The following is an 18,038-nucleotide window of genomic DNA, read 5'->3' as shown; positions in this document are numbered from 1 at the left end:
GTCCAACTCACTGAGCCACCAAGGTGCCCTTGTTTTTTTCAAGTAATCTCTACACCCAACATAGGGCTTGAACTTATGACCCTGAGATCAAGAATCACATGCTCTACTGACTGAGCCAGCCACCCACTTCTGTACACATTTGTGTACATTTGCTGGTAATGGAATGATTTTACACATACAGCAAAATTACAACACGTCTGTGTGTGTATCTGTGTGTGTGTGTTTGTGGGTAACTTCCTGTGTTGTACTAAGTAGCATTAGGATAGATGTTATTTGCTCATAATAACTGCTTTTAAGAGATTAGATTTTTAATCAAAAAAAAGTAGAGGGGCGCCTGGGTGGCTCAGTGGGTTAAGTCTCTGCCTTCAGCTCAGGTCATGGTCTCAGGGTCCTGGGATCGGGCCCCACATCGGGCTCTCTGCTCCGCAGGGAGCTTGCTTCCTCCTCTCTCTCTGCCTGCCTCTCTGCCTACTTATGATCTCTGTCTGTCAAATAAGTAAATAAAATCTTTTTTAAAAAGTAGAAATTAAATTCATTCCTTAATTTAAAATGAAAAAGAAAAACCTATAGAGATGTGTAAATGGTCCCTTTTGAGCCTCTGGGGAAATGGAAGGCAAGCCAGCAACACCGAACCCCTCCCACTTCCCCTCCCCACCAGCCACATCCAGCCTAAAGAGTAGCAGATGGTTTGAGCGCTGATGTTACTACTTCTAGAGAGACCTGCTTCCGGGGATCGCTGAAGGAGAACCACCATCTTCCTTGTTTATTTGATTATGAAATCCGTGGCGGATACTTGTTACAGCTGCTACCTGCTGGAGGCCAGCCTACGTGAGAAGTCTGTAAGGATCCTGCCCTGGACGAGCACACAACCTACTAAAAGAAGATAATGTGACTCTTGATCTCAGAGTCGTGAGTTCAAGTCCCACGCTGTGGAGAGAGTTTACTTAAAAAATAAATAAATAAAATAAAACTTTAGAAGAAGACAAGCTGTTTGTCTATCTCCACAAAAGGTAGTGGGACACGCGATAGAAGGTACACAAGTCACTTCAGGGACCACCTCCGTATATCAGCAAACCACAGGGAGGTTTGAGAATGGAGACGAGTCTCGTAGGTAAAAAACTTAGACCTTGCTTGGGGGCCACTCAGCAGAGAAGTGGCAGACCAGGGACACCTGGAAATGCCCTCTGAGGACATCTTCTCTGATTTCTTCCCTCCATCACTGCCTCCCTACACAAAGTGATCTGGAAGTTTTGTTGGCCAGCATCTTCTTTCTGCGTCTTCCTTGTCCCTCCTCAAACCCTGAGTAAGCATGTGAGGTCCCAGCTGGCAAGGCAAGGAGATGGCTGGGACGCCTGGGTGGGCTCAGTCAGTTAAGCATCTTCCTTGAGCTTAGGTCATGATCCTTGGGTCCTGAGATCGAGTCCTGCATCTGGCTCCCTGCTCAGTAGGGAACCTGCTCCTCCCTCTGCCTGCCCCACTCCCTGCTTGTGTGCTTTCTCTCTCTCTCTCTCTTTGACAAATAAGTAAATAAAACCTTAAAAAAAATTAAAAAGAAGAGGAGGAGGAGGAGACGGTTACACTGCTTGTCACAGGGGTGGGTACAGTGGCCTCTGCCCTCAGAACTGGGGTCGGCAGCTTGGGGCGCCTGTGTCAGCAGATTGCTGGGGACCCAGAGGCTTGAATCCCCAGCAGCCTGAGAGCCGCATAGGCAGCAGCTAAGGGACATTTGGGCACAGCTGATTTCCTCTGAAATACCTGTTTCTGCTCAGTCTCAGTAGGAGGCTGGAGTGGAAAGGTCTTACACCCTGTCCTCCTCCCTCTGCCGTACTCTGACTTGTTCACTCCTTTTTCCTCCCCCACTTCTTTCTTTCCTCTTTTTCTAAGATTCTCCCCATTAATCTTTTCCCACATTTCTTTTTTTTTTAAGATTTTTTTTTTTTAAAGTCATCTCTATACCCAGCATGGGGCTCAAACCCACAACCCTAAGATCAAGAGTCGCGTGCTCCACCAACAGAGCCCTCCAGGCACCCCACCCACCCATTTCTTCTTCTGCTTCTTTAAACCCCTTTTTCTTGTCCCTGAAGCATCTGTCCTGTGAGTCCTGAGGGCCTGGTTCAAGACGTCCTAACCACAGCCCTCCACCTCTGCCTGCCCGCTGGCCTTCTGGGGTTTATTAGAATCAGAGCTGTCCAGGAGGGGGTCATGAGGGAAAGGTAGGGATGAGAACCCATCTCTAAAATCTCATCTTCTGACTCCGTAATTCTAGCCCCCCAGTTCGAAACAAACCGGAACTTAGTGAGGGTAAGTCAGGTATCTGTTCTTGATCACTATAGGGAGGTGAAGAGGACGCCCCCTACCTTTGGAAGAAGGCGGCTGTAAATTGTTCTGAAGCCTCTCGCTTTCGCTCTTTGTTGTGGGTTTTGTTGTGGGTGTTAGTTTGTTCTTGGTGAACTAGATTTTCAGGCCCCAACTCTGAGAGCGGAAACAAGGCCTCCTTCTTACAGGTCCGTGTTTCTGGGAAGCCACGTCCGCTGCAGGCAAATGTTGGTGACTTTCAAGTCGGCAGGTTTCCTACGTCTGCCGGGTGATTAGGCGGTGTTAATGTAACTCAGCACCAAGAGGCCTGGACAATGGGCATATTTTTATAACCGAAGGCAAGTGAGGGACAGGAGTCACCCCATTCTCAGAATCTCCTAAGTGTCAGGGCAGGGAAGGCAGGCAAGACAGATAAGCCCAGTAGTGGCCCCAGCTGAGAAATGCAAGTGCTCAGCAGTGTCTAGTGGGGGACAGTGGGGGGATTTCTGAGATCAGATGAGATGACAGAGGCACGGCTGCTCAAATAAAACCCTGCATCAGCAGAGCCCTTGCCTTTCAAACACTCCCCCGAGTATGCATGGTATGATTATTACAGCGCTTCCATAAGGAGAGTAGGATGCGTATACTAGTACTTTATCGAGGACAGAGTACAGTCAGAGAAGTTATACGACTTGCACGGGTCCCAGAGGAAGAAGCAAAGGCAGGATTTTCAGCCAGGTGTGCCCTTTCCAAATTACCGTAATTACTGAAAGTGCCTGCCTGGTAGTTACATGGTAAGACAGTGGCAGAGCAGGGGTCTATGTCTTTTTAACTCCAGTCCTAAGGTCGTTCCACCATGAAAAGTCCCTCCATAACCCAATCATGTAATCGAATTTCTTTTTCTCTGGCTCTTGGTAAAGACGACTCTAATCAGTGCGGCCTCTGGGCAAATACTAGATAAAATTAAAAAGAGGACAAATGTTATAGACTCCCTAGGTACTTATCATGCTATTTCTAGTCTTCTGAAACAATAAATACCGTAATTTAACTGCAGGTTATGGAGGCACCGGTCAACTTTCAGCTGCAGTGGTCTTTTGAGCAGAAAGTACTTCTCGTCTTCCACGTCAGAGCACAAGAAACTAAAAACTGACGGTCTGGGCCAGCACTAGCGTCAGGAGGCAAGTTATATGCATGGATTCACGCTCAACAATTAAGAGACAGTTCAAGTCATTCTAGCAGATTCCCTGTATGTCCCAGTTATTCCAATGAGTTAACAATCCCCACTACTCCCCAGTGCCTTAGGGCACAGGTCATCCAGCCAAAATTGTCAGATTTGCCCTCTGGACAAACACCCCTGGGTCTGAGGTTGTGGAGTGGGAAGGGCTGGTCCCAGAATCCTTCCCTCATTCCACACTATCTTCTTAGCAAGCAGTGAGCTGTACCATGTCATCCATTGACAAGCTCCATTCATTCCAGCCGTTGTGAAAAACAAACTTTGATCCCTCAGTCGGAAAATTATTCCCATCTGGGTTCCAGGACTAGTTTTAACATAACCTAGACTCTGTGTCTGCATAAAAAAATAAGAGAGGGGTTCGGGTTGCTGGTCGCCGTGCGAACACACACCTAGCTGTGAAGACATAAAGAAGGAGCTAGAAAAATCCCAGCTGGGTTTCCACCCTGGTGTGAGGCCCCACAATATTATTCTCTTCAATTTCACTTAGCTTTCTACTGGTAACAGTCTTAGCATCCTGGCCTTTTCTGAGAGCAGCTGGGAAAACACCAGTCCAGAAAGACTGAACTTCCCTGCAAATTTACATAGCAAAACAGTGACTCCTGGTTTAGGACTCACCATGAAGCTCTATCATCAGCTCTACGTTGGTGTCCTAAAATTTAGCCAAAGTTTATACCAAAGGCATCCAAAGGCCAGCCTCCTAAGATCTATATTCTCTCCTTTGAAATCAACATTATGATCTTAGTACGTACAGACTTCACTTGCACTGTAAGGAAACAGCCTGATGTTTTCTTGGATTTAGGACAATGTGGAACCACCCTGAGGCAACAAGCCGTTTGCTCCTTGTCTCCGGAAAATGTAGATCAGGAGCCCGTGGAGAGCAGAAGCTTTGCCTCGGTGAAGGTTGGACTCCAGAGTCTAGCTCCAGGCTTGGTAGAGAAACTGCAGTCTGTAGATGAGAGACCTGTTGATTCACTGGATGTGGCTGCAGGTTTAATTTTGGGAGATGAGAGAGACAAGCATCCGCTTATCTCTCCCAATTGCTTGTAGCATTAGCATTCAGGAGCTGGGACTCGGTTCTACTTGCCTAGGAAAGGTCATTTTACCAGCCCTGTTTAAAACAGGCTAGAGCTAGACAGAAATGGGAAATCGGTAGGTGACAACAGGTTCTTAATGCCCTCTGGTGGCCGAGATGATTTCGGATTCCAAAGTCCCAAAGCTTTTGAATCGAAGCATCCCGGTAGCCAAGAGCGTGCAGGTTTCATGGACCCATCCCCCCCCTCCCCCCCAGACAAGGGGCTCCATGGCCTCTGGGCCAGAAAGATGCCACCCTGTTCCCAATGTCCTCCAGGGAGGCCTCTCATCTCTGTACCGAGAGCAGAAAAATATGTCAAGAAGCTAACACTGAAGTTTTTGAAATGAACTGCCTTTCAGTGAACGCACTGTGCTCTCAAGAGCTCCTAGAAGGGAAGACCATTCAAGGAAAATAATAATGTCCAGCCTGGAACATTCAGATTTCCATTGTGGGGTTATTGGGTTAGGTTACCCTTCTGAACATTAAAAAAAAAAAAAAAAAAAAAAAGCCCTTTCAAACCTTACATTGCCCCTATGTCATGATTCCTTTTCTGCTTACAGAAAGACAGACTGAGGATCCAAACCAATGACTAAAAAAAATGGTAACTATCTTCAGAAGCCTACAGAAGGTTTTCAATCTTGTTTTCTTTTGTTTTAAATGTATGGCAAATGGAAAAAAGAGCCTGTAAACTTCTGCAGAGATTTCTAAGGTAAGTACCACAGGGTCAGGGACTTTTGTGTTTCATCCCACTGTTGACCCTCCAGCTCCTGGAACAGCATCTGACCCATGAATACATACTTCGTGAATGAATGAATGAACTAAGCCTAGAGAGAAAGAGGTGCTTTTTAGTGGAAACCGTTGCACATTGGAGAGGATGTCATCTCCTCCCTTGAATTCCTTTGAGATCATCGGTCTGACCTCCTCTTTTGGTTTCATCTATTCACTTCATAGATGAGGAAAATGAAGGTCAGAGAGGTTAAGCAATTCACCATAGGTCACACAGCAATTTCACAGCAAAGCCTACAGCGAATCCAAACCTTCACTCCTGACACTAAAAGAGCAATGATATTCAATGTTTTGAGTTGTGACTTACAGTGAGCCAGCACACACCCATATGCGCACGCGCGCGCGCACACACACACACCCCACTAGGGTTTCTAGGGTCTATTTCATTTTTTATTAAATACTGATCACGATTCTCCAAATTAATTTCACAACTTAAAGTTTTAAAAACATTCCACAATAGCATCTTGGCTACTGTCCCCTCTGCTCTGTAGAAAGCTGAAGTCCTCCAGAATCTTCTGCCAAGGAAGAGAACTAGAGTGATCAGCTTCTTGGGACTCCTTGGCCCAAAGATCCCCCATTTCATAATATTCCAGGCGTATCTCCCACTGTCAAGTTTCATTTTGCTTCCAAGAGTGCGGTTCAAGCAACTCTCCTTTCCAACCAGGCTAACCACAACACTGTGCTTCAGAACACAGACCAGGGCCATTGGCAGCGGCCGTGTCCTTGTCCTTGCCTGACTCCCTATGCACAAGTTAGCAAGGATTTCCATCCTTACATAAAGGAGCACGTTCTTATCTCTCACTAACCTCTCTTAGCCTTCCCCCAGCTTGGAGGGAAGAAGCCAGGGGAGGCGGCAGCAGGAAGAAGAGAAGCAGGGAAGTAGGGAGAGTAGGACAAGTAGGTGGGTCTGAGAAGGTCATCAGCTATGTAAGTAGGTGTGAACAGATGGACTGCTGAATAGACTTTAGGAGGTAGGCAATCTTTCCACCCCCTCACTCACTCACACACATAGTTGCAAAATACTTTCCTTTCTCCTCACCCCCTTTGATCCTTTTCTACATCATCCCATCCCCCCCCCCCCCGACACCCCCCCCCCCCCCCCCCCCGCCTCCGCATCCTCTACGTGAACACAGTGGGGAGATGGCTTCTCCACAACTTCCCTCTTAACAGACAGGTTGGGACTTTCTCCTCTGACTTCCCATTTTCCTGCTGAGAATCAGCAAGACCTGATTTGGCTGTGGGGGTGGGGGGTGCGCCTCACAGTGGCAGCCCAGGCTGAAAACTTCTCTATATCAACCTGGGCACATTCCCACGGCTCCCTGACACCCGGCAGGATCGCCAGGGTTGGCAATTCTCCCCACTCAGAAACAGTTCTAAAACTGCAGGCTGCCCCCTCCCTTGCCAATGAGCCCAACCAGGCTGCAGGGCATAGTAGTTAAAGGCAAGAAGCCAGGAGGCAGGTCAGACGATGCTTCAAGTGCTTACAGGCCATTTCGGATAGTCTCAGAGATGGCTTTTGAGCCTAGGGTTCCACTTCTACAATCCTATGCCCGAAAGGGGAAGGTAACAATGCCCTCACTCCCTCACCCTAGCTCTGCCACCCACGGGCTGTGTGATGTTCGGTCAGTTACTTAACCTCTCTGGCTCTCAGTTACCTCATTTCAAAAATGAGGCCAGAGATTTAAAATTGGACAAAATTTTGATTTTTACTTTTTAAAAAAAATTTATTTAGAGAGAGTGAGTACAAACAAGGAGGGGGTTATCCCAGACAAGGATTCTGCACCCAGAGCAGAGCCCAATGTGGGGCTCAAGCTCACGACCCTGAGATCAGGACCTGAGCCAAAATCAGGGGTAGGATAATTAACTGACCGAGCCACCCAGGTGCCCCGAACAAAAATTAATTGTTCATCCTCAATGGTTCCTTCAACTTTTCAGGGAATTAAATCATTTGTCTTGAAAACTGGCAAATAAAGAAAATAAAGAAAAAGTCCTTTTTCTCCTATATCAGCTACACCACCAAATAATCAAAGAGTTGCCAAAGGGAAGCGCCTCTTTCGAAAAGTATTCAAAGAAATAAATGAAAGAGAAATGAAGGGATATCACCATTCTGTAACATCCAAGGAACTGATGAATTGAGACTCTGAGCACCAACATTTCACAAGAAGAGAGACAATCCGACAACATGTGCTTCCTGAGGGGAGAACACGACACCATCCACCATCTTGCCAGAGAGATCTATTCAAATCGGTCCTGTTCAGAGCAAACTTCTGGGTCCAGCAACCAACCTGCAGGAGCTAAAGAGTTCATGGGACCTGGAGACCTGCATTATGAGCGGGCAAGCAGCACAATCCAGCCCACGAGAAACTATAGGTCACATGTCTTGAGCTCTTCAAAAAATCAAGTTTGAGGAAAAGAAACTGATGAAGGGTGAATATGGAGAAGAACAGAGACTTGTAAGACATGTTGATTTTTTAAAAATATTTTATTTATTTGACAGAGAGAAATCACAAGTAGGCAGAGAGGCAGGCAGAGAGAGAGATGGGGAAGCAGGCTCCCTGCCGAGCAGAGAGCCCGACTTGGGGCTCGACCCCAGGACCCTGGGATCATGACCTGAGCCAAAGGCAGAGGCTTTAACTCACTGAGCCACCCAGGCGTCCCGACATGTTGATTTTTTTAAGCACAAAAGACCACACTAGATGTCGGGAGAGCTGCAGCTAGATGATAAATGACAAGGAGACGAAAGGCAGCACTCACAACATGAGCTAGAGCTAGGGGAGTGATTCCTTTGGGGAGGGGAGAGTCTGTGAGGGGATCAGGGTACAGAGAGTCTGGAACAACCAGCAGAGTCTCATTGCTTCTTTGTCATTCCCTGTACCTGTATTTTATTTTATAATAAGGTGTGTTTTTTGGTTTTTGGTTTTTTTAAGAGAAGAGAAAAACCGTGTTAAATTCCTTACAGACCTAGAACATTTGGTTCTGGGATTCTAAATCTGGAAAGCTACAGGGATTGTCATGGTGAGGTTGGTTGGTTGATCGTGAGACCACTCTGTGGCTGGAGGGGGGAGGGCAGAAAGTCTAAGACCGTTCTGGCTGCTTGGCCTTGAGTCCTGACTGCCACTTACTAAGACATTGGAGAATTCCGTTAACCTCTCTCATCCCGCTGTCCCCATCTACTAAGCAGAGATCATAGCTCCTGCCTTGTTCTGTGACGATTAAGTAAAATAACTCGTCAGAGCTCTCAGCATACTATCTAGCCCACAGTAAGTACTCACCACAAGTTGCTTAATAATAGTAATTATTATTATATTTTGATATTGATAATTTTATGCTTTTACATTTCATATTTATTGAATTTATTATAATCTGAATAACAACAGTAATGATTATCTATAATTACTATTATTAGGACATAATGTGGACAGAAGTAAACCAGAAGGCAGATGTCTCCTTCAAAAAAGGAACATGAGAACGTGGACCCTTTGGGACACACGTGACTGGGGTGCTTGTAGAAGGCGTAGTTTCAGAAGTCTTCTGACTGGCTCTCCCCTGTGTGTGAGACCTGGTGGACATGTGCCTTCTCCATTCACTCTTCTTCCTCCTCATTAAGCACTAAACCAGGTTTCCACCTTAAGCCGTTCTCATCAAAGACCATCCTCATCCAGTTAGTCTGGTGTATGTCTTTGGTTCTGGTCTCCAGATGGAGGGAACCTCAGGATGCCACTAACTGTTTCCACTGGTCACTGGAGCCACTCTGTGAGGAAGCCACCAAGATGAGGAAATGCCCAGGAGAGCCCAGTGGCTAAGAACATGAACTCTGCACAGGGTTGATGACCAACACCTGCCCCGTGGTGACCACAAGGTTGAGGTTCTGAATGGACACAAACAGCCTTTGGAACCTGCAAAGGACCACACCCATGCCAGGAGTCACTGGGATGTCTCTAGCAAAATGGTCATATGTTCATTGCTTTTGTTTACTTTAACTTCTTGGGAGGACAGGGGAAGTCGAGGAATCCTGTGACATTTGGGGCCACAGCTTAGCGTCAGTCTTCCTTCAGGTTCTTTTTTTTTTTTTTTAAGATTTTATTTATTTGTCAGAGAGAGAGGGAGAGAGAGCGAGCACAGACAGACAGAATGGCAGGCAGAGGCAGAGGGAGAAGCAGGCTCCCTGCTGAGCAAGGAGCCCGATGCGGGACTCCATCCCAGGACGCTGGGATCATGACCTGAGCCGAAGGCAGCTGCTTAACCAACTGAGCCACCCAGGCGTCCCTCCCTTCAGGTTCTTATTCAAATAGTTTCATCGTATCTATGTGACTTTGGGCAACTCACTTAACTTCACTGTGCCCTCATTCCTTCATCTACAAAATGATGATAAGAGAATCTACTTCATATGGTTGTCATGGAGATTAAATGACTTAAAAAATACAAATTGTTTTCAACGATGCCTGGCAAGTTGTCTGTTTCTAAAAAAGCTGTGTCTTCAGACCTTCTGGGTTCAAACACTAGCTCCTTCCCATTTATTAGTTCAGCAGCCCTGGAGAAGTGTCTTTGCCTCCCAACATTACTGCCTCTTCCTCTATAAAATGGGGATAATAAGAGTACCCTCGTTGGATTGGCAGGGATATGAAACAGGGTAAGGCAAGTAAAGATCCTGGCTCAAACAAAATATTTAACACACACTGGCTATTATTACCCCCAAAGCACCAGATAAGGTGTAAAGTTGTGTTTCCTTCCCCTCCATCCAAAGGAGAGGAAAATGCACAGAATATTCTAGCAGGATACCGGGTCAACATCCTCTGAAGCACAGTCCTTGTCTCCAGGCACTGAGACACTCTGTGAAGCAGACCATTTTTGTAGACCCCACCCCTGGGGTCAAGGACAGGCAGCTTTCTCCAAATCCATCACATCTTGGGGGGCAGCAGAGCAGTGGAGTGTGTGGCATGGCACTTTTAAGTCACAGGAAATCAAGATGAATAAAAAAAGGAGAATAAAGAAAGAGAAAACGAAGGAGCAGCAAAGAGGAGAAAAGCTTTCTTCTCCACCGTAACTAGGTCTATTCATCAAGCCAGCCTCACTTTTCCAAAGAATGACCAAGCCATTAGAACTGAGGAAGAGCAGGGGCGCCTGGGTGGCTCAGTGGGTTAAGCTGCTGCCTTTGGCTCGGGTCATGATCTCAGGGTCCTGGGATCAAGCCCCGCATCGGGCTCTCTGCTCAGCAGGGAGCCTGCTTCCTCCTCTCTCTCTGCCTGCTTGTGATCTCTCTCTGTCAAATAAATAAATAAAATCTTAAAAAAAAAAAAAAAAAACTGAGGAAGAGCAGCCCAGAGCCCACTGCGTAACAGGATTCCCAGAGGTTTTGCTTCTGGTTGTCCTTTCTCTCTGACACTTCATTTGATGCTCTCAACATTTCAGCAGGATACAAACATTTTGGATGAGAAGCCCTATTTCACAGAGGGACTTCAGCTCTTGGCCTTACCCAAGGTCATGAGTAACTTGGGTCGACTTAGGTCTCTTCACCACCCAACCAGGGCTCTTTGGTCGAGCACAGGGTTTCTCACCCTTGGCTACTTATTGGAATCACTCGAGCACACTTAACAAGCACTAACGCCTGGATTCACCCACAGAGACTCTGATTCATTTGGTTTAAGGTGTAGCGTGGACATTGGGATTTCCAAACAATCTTTATTTGGCTCTACTCTGCAGCCAAGGTTGAAAATCACTCCTTGAACATATTTGACTTCTTGAATAATAAGTAAAACACACATTTCACCTAGGGAAACTCTGATATTTCCCTTGTCCTTCTGAGTAAAGCACATAAATAAGGGAAAGAAAAAGTGTAAAGACCAACACTTTCCTTGAGAAAACAGTCCAGATGTCATTTGGCTTTTTGCCGGAGCAGGGGGGTTGGGGGGAGATATATCTGAAGAATCCAAAGGGAGAAGGGTCCACTGTTTCCTCCATACACTTCCAAAATTTTATTGTTTAATCTTGTTGTGTTTTAGCTGAGAAGGAAAACCACTTTGAATATAAAAATTCTTCTTTAGTATGAACATCAAGATTATCTTTCCAAAAAGTTTCTTCTCATGAACTTGTTTGATTTCATTAAACTAAAATTTATTAAGGACCTACAATACTCAGTGGTTCATGCAACGTTTATTGAGATTTTGCTAAATAAGTGTAACATAGCCCTATACTCAGGGGATTATAAACTTGTAGAGGGGATAGGAAAGGTACACAAATACCAATAAGAAAAAAATTATGCTAAGTACTTGGAACTACTTTGAACAGTTCTTAGCACACAGAAGGCACTCAATAATTACACGGGGAAAGAAGACGACAAGAAGAGAGGTAGGAAGAAAAAAAGAGAAGGATGGAAAAGGTAAACAAGAATTATGGGGAAGGGTTTGAGATGAAAGATCCAATGTGCTGGGAGGGGGTTGCAATTGTAGCCTTGAAGAGCAACTCGGAAGTGGAAAGGCAATTCCACTTGGAGGGAACAGTATACACAGAGGAATGTATGAAATCCTGACTATGTCTGGGAAACATGAAATGGTATCATTGGACAGAGCAGAAGGAATAACAATGTTGATAATAAAAGAGAAATGAGGGGCGCCTGGGTGGCTCAGTGAGTTAAAGCCTCTGCTTTCAGCTCAGGTCATGATCCCAGGGTCCTGGTATCGAGCCCCGAATCAGGCTCTCCGCTCAGTGGGGGGAGCCTGCTTCCTCCTCTCTCTCTGCCTGCCTCTCTGCCTAATTGTAATCTCTGTCTGTCAAATAAATAAATAAAATCTTTTAAAAAAATAAAAGAGAAATGATAAAAGAGAATATTGTTGCCGGTATAAGAAAAGGGACAGAATAATATCTTAATTCTTAATTGGTAGGCACTTGGATGACCAAAATTTCGGTTTTTCTCATGACAGTATTAATTTACATCTTTGGTTCATGCATAATTGTTAAGAACATGCTTTTTCACTCTCAAAGGTGCTACAGTTTGGATAATAAATTATATGATAATCTTAGTAGCAAGAAACATTTAAACTCTTCTTAAAAATCAGAGGAGGGGGAAACAAAATAAGGATGACATTACCAGAGTTGCCTTTTACCAAGACTCATCAGGCAGTTCTATGGGACCTGCCCCCATAGGGAAAGAAATCAGAGATGGGAGGATCTTTCAGATGCCATAGCCCTGCTCTGGGAAAAAGTGAAAAAGAGCCAACATTGAGGTGCTAACCAGAGGTGGTAGGCAGCCTGTGAGCCAAGCCTGTGTTCCCCATCCCGCAGTATTGAACCCTGTGTAGTCCCCTCCCACACTGAAGAGGGTGACCTATGTGCACTCAGTAAGATATTACAGAAAAGGGAGGGTGTGACTTCTGAGGCCAGCTCATAAAAGATGCTGTGGCTTCCTCCTTCCTCTTTTTTTGGATCACTTGGTCTGGGAGAAGCCAGCTGATATGTTTTAAGGAGCTTCAAACAGCCTCAAGGAAAGATGGATGTGGTAAGGAACTGAGACCTATCACCTCCAACACAAATATGCCAGCCCTATGAGTGTGCCATCTTGGAACTGAGTCCTCCAGTCCCAGTCAACGTTTTAGATGTCGGCAGCCCCAGCTGCCATCTGACCACAATCTCATGAGAGATCTTAAGCCAGAACCATCCACGAAGCTTTTCATGAATCCATGACCCACAGACACTGTGGGAGATAAAAGTGTTTATTATTGTTTTTAACTGCTAGGTTTTGGGTAATTTTTTACACAGCAACAAATAGTAGGCCATAGAAATAAAAAGGAAAAGATAAAAATGAATTGCATATGGAAATCAGAGTAACTGGCGTGTGGGTCCTCCTCCCAGTTCCTCCCCTAATTAACTGTGTAATATTGGTGAAATTACTTAATGTAGGAGTCTTGGTTTCCTCATCTGCAAAATACACAGGCCTGGCTAATGATCTTCGATGTCCCCTGTAGCACCTGAATTAAATGATTCCATTTTCTAAAAGCACACTTATTAGTCATAAAGCAGGGTTTAGAAAGTATCACATTATCTGGTGGGCTCTCTGCATTTCTGGCCTCATCCTGTTCAGTGATCTTATCAATGACTGACTTGAAGATACAAAAAGCATTCTTGTCAAAACTGAAGAGGATGTAGAACTTACAGGGAAAGCAATCACAGTGGCTGAAGCAAAATGCTTAAAAATCTGGAAATTCTGGAACAATGAGCCAAGTTTAACAGGACAAAATATAATAGACTCAGAGCCTGTGAAGGTCTAAAAATTTATCTCTAGGAGCATAAGCGTGTATGGTAGAATTTTCATGATTGTTCAGTAATGGGAAATGGTTGTCAAGGAATGAATTCTGCCTTTCTTAAACTGGTTTCATGGGGTGCCTGGGTGGCTCAGTGGGTTGAGGTCTCTGCGTTCGGCTCAGGTCATGATCTCAGGGTCCTGGGATCGAGCCCCGCATCGGGCTCTCTGCTCAGCAGGGAGCCTGCTTCCTTCTCTCTCTCTGCCTGCCTCTCTGCCTACTTGTGATCTCTGTCTGTCAAATAAATAAAATCTTTAAAAACAAAACAAAACTGGATTCATGAATTCAATCAGCGACCACCCAGGCACTGTACTAGGACAGTGCTAGGCGTTAGAGCCAAAGCAATGACCAAGATACAGACCAAGGGGGTGCCTGGGTGGCTCAGTGGGTTAAGACTCTGCCTGCAGCTCAGGTCATGATCTCAGGGTCCTGGGATCGAACCCCGCATCGGGCTCTCTACTCAGCAGGGAGCCTACTTCCTCCTCTCTCTCCGCCTGCCTCTCTGCCTACTTGCGATCTCTCTGTCAAATAAATAAATAAAATCTAAAAAAAAAAAAAAGATTCAGGCCAAGGCTAGCTACATTTCTAAAATTATAGAACCTAAAACTAAAGGAGAGAGAATCCCATTTGCATCCTTGCTCGGTCAGATCATCTATGGCTACTGCACACAATTCCACTGATACATAGACAAACCAGAGTGAGGTCTGAGATGAGTTAGCAGAATGGATATGGATCTCAAAGTAATCTGAATTAACTAAACTTTATTAAGTGGCTGCTCTGTGTCCTGACCGCAGACAGTATGTCCAGAGAGAAGAAAAGATGCCTTAGGATAGGATCTTGCTGAATACCAATACCTAAAGGACAGACAGAAGAAGAGGATCCACAAAGAGGCAGAGTAGGAGTTGCAAGAGAAGCAGGAGAAAAATCTGGAAGCTGAAACAAAAAAGCATCTCAAAGATCTGGTGCTTGCCTCCTCTCCTCCCAGTCTTCCCTTTCACCCTTTTAATTTGCTCACTCTGACCCAAAAACATGGGTTTTCTGGTCGTTCTTCAGACCCCACTTGTTCCTAACTTTGGGTCATTCATGTTTGTGTTTGCACTGGTTGGCGGGCTCTTCCCTGAGGTCCAAGAACAACCCGGTCCCTCCCTTCTTTCAGATCTCACCTCAGATGCCATCTCCCCAGAGAGGACTTCTCAGACCACCCCAGCTAAAATAACCCTGTGCCTTCCCCTGATCCATTTCTCTTCTCAGCATGTATCACTCACCCCCTAATATGTTATACATTCACCTGCTCCTTTAATGATTATCTCCTCCTCCCCCAACTCACTGGCCCCATACACACTCACTGACTTCACCTGCCTTTTACTGGTGAATCCACGCCACACAGTAGAGTGAACTGCAGGTGCTTTGTAAATATCTGAGAAAAGCATTAATTAAATACAATCAAGATGCCAAGGAGGACTTCAGTAATCTTCACAGAGCAATTCCAGTGAGGGAGCAGAGAGATACAGAAAGAACAACCGACTAAACCAGGTCTGAGAAAGCAGGAGGGGATGAGATCCGAAACACCGATGGTGGAATTGGCCTTGAACAAGAGACAGGAACCTGAAGAGGGGAAGGGGGGAGGAGGAGCGAGAAGTAGTGCTATCGGTGAGCTCCCAGCTAGGAGGTTAAGAAGTTGAAGGATTTCTCATCTAATGACTTCTGTGTTATTTTTAAGCAGGGCTAAGGATTCATCAGCTGAAATGAGGTAGGGAAGGTGGGAGCACTATGGATTTCAGGAAAATAGAGTGAAAGAGATTTGAAATAACCACTGTGAGAAAAGCCAGGTTGCAGGGTGAGAGCTAGGGTATTGGGAGCAAAGTGGCTGGAATAGAGGCTCCTAGAATGAAGGGGGATAGAGAAGAAAGCCAAGAGGGAGCTTATGGATGGGGTCACAGTGGGCAGTCACGAGACTGGCCTATACGGAGTCTAAGAACAATGGCACGCCACCTTGCCAACAACAACCAGTTAGAGGGACAGGGAACCCTATCCTACACAAGAAATGGGTCATGGAGATCAGGGAGAGAAAAAAGTATCTGTCTTCAAAAAATCACCATAGAAGAACTGTATTGGACATGTATTCTGTATTAGACTAAAGCCAATAGGCAGAAATTATGAATGCTTTAACCCCCCCTCCAAAATGCTAAGACTCACAGCAGTCATAAAAGATAAAAGTTGTCTTTAGGGAAGAGATTACCCATCTCTTTTTTTTTTTTTTTTAAGAGTTTGTTTATTTGACAGAGAGAGACACAGCAAGAGAGGGAACACAAGCAGGGGGAGTGGGAGAGGGAGAAGCAGGCCTCCCGCCGAGCAGGGAGCCCGATGCAGGGCTCAATTCAGGGCTCGATCCCGGGCCCCTGGGATCAGGACCTGAGCCGAAGGCAGACGCATAACGACTGAGCCACCCAGGCGCCCTGAGATTACCCATTTCTAACAGTGTTGGAGGACAGACCAGGATATTACAGGGATGGGAGGATCCAAGGAGAGCAGGTGGTACCTCCAGGAGGCTGGGCACTCCTTGGCATTCCAGTATTGCCCCGGAGACAGGCGGGAGGTGAGGAAGGGGCCGAACAGATGAAGCCTGGGAGCTCTTTCCACCTCATCCAGAGCAAATCTGCATTTACTTGTATGTGATTGGACTTCTGCTTAACATTTTGTTTACAGTGTTTCTGCATAAAGAAATAAATATTAAAAACCATTAGACTAGGTGGTTCTTAAGGTTCCTTCCAAGCTGGAGGGCTTATTTTTTTTAATGAGTTGATTTGAACACAGCTATTTTTATTTTACTTACTTATTTATTCATTTATTTATTTTAGAGAGGGAGAGAGTGAGAGGTGGGGGGTGGGGAGGAAGCTGAGGGAGAGGGAAAGAATCCTAAGCAGGCTTCATCCCATGACCCCGAGATCATGACCTGAGCCAAAATCAAGAGTCAGACACTTAACTGACTGAGCTACCCAGGCGCCCCAAAAATAGCTATTCTTAAAATAAACTTTTAAAGATAGTACACAGAGTTCTTATAAGCATTATACATACATATATACATATCTATATACACATCATATATATTCATATCTTATACCCACTTTCCCCTATTAACCTTGTACATCTATATGGTATATCTGTCATAATTATTGAACCAAGATTAATACCTTTTGATTAACTAAAATCCATCTTTAATTTTCCTTAATTTTTATCTAATAGCCTTTTCCTATTACAGGACAAGCTACCATTTTACATTTATTCATTATGTCTCCCTAGGTTCTTAGATGTTCCGTGACTGATAGTTTCTTAGACACTCCTTATTTTTGATGACCTTGACAGTAAGAGTCTTGGTCAGGTATCTTATAGAATGTCTCTCAACTGGGATCTTTTTCTGAGATTTTTCTCATGATTAGACTGGTTGTTATGGGTTTGAAGGAGGAAGACCACAGAGGAAGTACCATTCTCAACACATCCTAGCAAGAATACATACCACCAGCATGACTTATCACTGTTGATGCTAACCCTGATCACTGGCCAATGGAGTAGGTGTCAGATATCTCCATTGTAAAGTTACCATTTTTCCCCTTTCCATACTAACTATAGACTTTGTTTTTGTTCCATGTATAGTTTCCATTTCTGGGGCTGATATTTCAAAGAAAAAAGGTTACACACTGCCAACTTGACTGAACTAATGGGGCCCAAATAGCTGGTCAAACATATTTCTGGGTGTGAGGCTGCTTCTGGAAGAAGTCAGCATTGCAATCGGTAGACCAAGTTAAAATCACCCTCTCCGATGTGGGTGGGCACGTTCCAATCCACTGATGGCTTGAAGAGAACAAAAAGGCATACACAATAAGGGGGAATTCACTCTCCACCTGAACTGAAGCATCCACCTTCAACTGCCCTTGGACTTTGGCATACCTGGTTGTCAGGCCTTTGAACTTGGACTGGGACTTATGCCACTGGCCCCCTGGTTTTGATGCTTTCAGACTAGGACTGAATTACACCAAAGGCTTTCCTGGTTCTCCAGCTTGTAGATGGCAGAACTATCTGCAGACCAAGCCTGAGTCTTTTCTTCCTCTGTCAAATCAGTATAGGGAACTCTGCAGGGTTATAGATGCAGGCTAGGAGAGAAAAGAGAGCAACGGGGACCACAGGCATTCGGGTCACTTCTTCATGTAACTTGCTTGTGTCTTAGGGCCATTTGGGCCCGATCCCATATATACCACTTGATGGATACCATATATCCATTTGATGACAAATGCTGCTGGCACATCCAACTTTAAGGCTTGGTGGTTCAGATAACACCCAGTCCGTACTGTGCAGCTCAGAC

The sequence above is a fragment of the Lutra lutra genome, chromosome 10 (assembly GCF_902655055.1).
Source record: "Lutra lutra chromosome 10, mLutLut1.2, whole genome shotgun sequence".
NCBI classification, from domain to species: Eukaryota; Metazoa; Chordata; class Mammalia; order Carnivora; family Mustelidae; genus Lutra; species Lutra lutra.
Note: the sequence above shows the minus strand (reverse complement) of the source record.